Genomic DNA, 2500 nt, shown 5'->3' with positions numbered 1-2500 from the left:
AGAAAGTCCGTTGACCTAAAATGATATCATAAATAAGGTCACAGTTGGGGAAATCAATCACTAAAAGGTCGAGGTTAAAAAAGGCCAGAAACACCGAGTCTTTTTCCCGCCTTTTTCCTGCTGAATGTTTAACAGAAAAAAATAATAAACAGAAGCAGTTAAGTTCATTGTTAAGTTGCTCCATAAGATGCCTTAATCCTTTCCTCTGTATTTCGGTAAATTTGAAGTGACTCCCCTGCTTGTACAATATTATCCAAGTACGATTATCCGATATCTGTTCCTATGATAGTAAAAATGGCCGGCTGATCATATACATACGATACTAGTGCGACGGTGCCACGTTTTTGGCGGGATTTTTTTTTCTGTAGATTTCCAACGTTGCTTCTGCGGTGTTGTCACATTTTTGGCGTTTTTTTCTGTACAGATTTCCTTTTCTTTTTCTTTTTCTTTTTGGTGGAGGGGGGAGGGGGTGGTAGTTGTAGATTTATAGATAATTCAGCTGTACCTTAATGTGTCCCTGGAGGGTATATCAATTTATCTATCTCTCCCGTTATAAATTTTTAAGATCATCATCCATTCTTGTGACTCGTGTTTCTTTGCCACTTATTTTTTTATTTTTTTAATCTTCTTATCACAAATTGTCACTACAGTTTCTCTATCTTAATCACTCTCCATATCTATGGCACTTTTATTTTTATTTTCCCTTAATCTTTTGGTCTTTCTCTCCACACCCTACCCCTCTCTCTCTCTCTGTTAAATCTTTCTTTCTCTCTCTCTCTCTCTCTCTCTTTCTCTTTCTCTTTCTCTGTCTCTCTGTCTCTCTCTCTCTCTCTCTGATCTCTCTGTCTCTCTCTCTCTGATCTCTCTGTCTCTCTCTCTCTTTCTCTATCTATCTCTCCCCATCTCCCTCTTTCTCTGAGCGATCATTAATAATTTGGTGGTTCTTGAGTAATCAACAGTTACTGAAAACAAGGTAATTCTGGAGTTCTGGGGTATTGAGCAACCATTAGGAATTAGGTGATAGAGATAGAGAAATGGAAAGAACTCAATCTTAAAATAGATATCTCCACATATTTTCACTTTCCCCGCCTTCCTTCTTTCCAAATGTATCAAGTAATTACATGAAAGGCATCTCTATTCCTGATAACATTGTATATTCCTTTAAATATTGATCCAAATAGATGTTAGATTTGTATGAGAACAAGCAGCACTAGTGACTATCACCTATGAAGGGATGCATTGCACGTATTAATTCAAAATAAATTGTCTTAACTGGCATCTACCGAGCTCGAGCTAGTGGGCGTTGAAGGACTCCGGAGACGAGACGGAGTCACGCATGCGCAGAGGCAAGGGGCGGAGCCAGATCTCGGCCAGATGATAGGCTCCGCCTCTTCGAACGATGATGACACGAACACTCGGGACGTCCGGGACCAAACCTCAGGGTATTTGGCGGGATGTCTCGACTTCACAGGTAAAGGAAATGACAGGGTTTTAGCGTTGGATTGTATAATACAATGCAGAAGCCACTATAATAGCTGAAACAGGCTGGGGCACTAGAGAAAAGGCACTGAACTGAATCACTATAGAGATGAAAAACAGCAGGGGAGGGTACCCCACTTCACCCCCCACCTCCCCCCCCCACCATGCCACACATCTGGGAGAGGGAGAAGTAGCTGTTCCTAGGCCTCACGCGTCCTGTGGGTCCGCACCTCTAAACAGGGTCACACGCACACCCTGGCTCAGCCCCTAAAAGCTTACCTCGACAAGCCACCAAGACACTCTACCAAGCCACAAGACAAGCTATCAAGCCACAAGACAAGCCACCAAGCCACAAGACAAGCCACCAAGACACTCTACCAAGCCACAAGACAAGCCACCAAGACACTCTACCAAGCCACAAGACAAGCTATCAAGCCACAAGACAAGCCACCAAGACACTCTACCAAGCCACAAGACAAGCCACCAAGACACTCTACCAAGCCACAAGACAAGCCACCAAGACACTCTACCAAGCCACAAGACAAGCCACCAAGACACTCTACCAAGCCACAAGACAAGCCACCAAGACACTCTACCAAGCCACAAGACAAGCCACCAAGACACTCTACCAAGCCACAAGACAAGCCACCAAGACACTCTACCAAGCCACAAGACAAGCCACCAAGACACTCTACCAAGCCACAAGACAAGCCACCAAGACACTCTACCAAGCCACAAGACAAGCCACCAAGACACTCTACCAAGCCACAAGACAAGCCACCAAGACACTCTACCAAGCCACAAGACAAGCCACCAAGACACTCTACCAAGCCACAAGACAAGCCACCAAGACACTCTACCAAGCCACAAGACAAGCCACCAAGACACTCTACCAAGCCACAAGACAAGCCACCAAGACACTCTACCAAGCCACAAGACAAGCCACCAAGACACTCTACCAAGCCACAAGACAAGCCACCAAGACACTCTACCAAGCCACAAGACAAGCTACCAAGCCAGG

The 2500-nt window shown here is 44.8% G+C and overlaps 1 protein-coding gene across 1 annotated transcript in view; it reads right to left on the bottom strand.

The window, feature by feature from the left end:
- LOC113827201 (uncharacterized) overlaps positions 1-2500 on the bottom strand; it is a 7735-nt gene that overhangs the window by 4275 nt on the left and 960 nt on the right. The window lies entirely within an intron of this gene.

This window comes from Penaeus vannamei, chromosome 36 (genome assembly GCF_042767895.1).
Source record: "Penaeus vannamei isolate JL-2024 chromosome 36, ASM4276789v1, whole genome shotgun sequence".
Classification (NCBI taxonomy): domain Eukaryota; kingdom Metazoa; phylum Arthropoda; class Malacostraca; order Decapoda; family Penaeidae; genus Penaeus; species Penaeus vannamei.
This window is presented reverse-complemented; position numbering and strand designations above follow the sequence as displayed.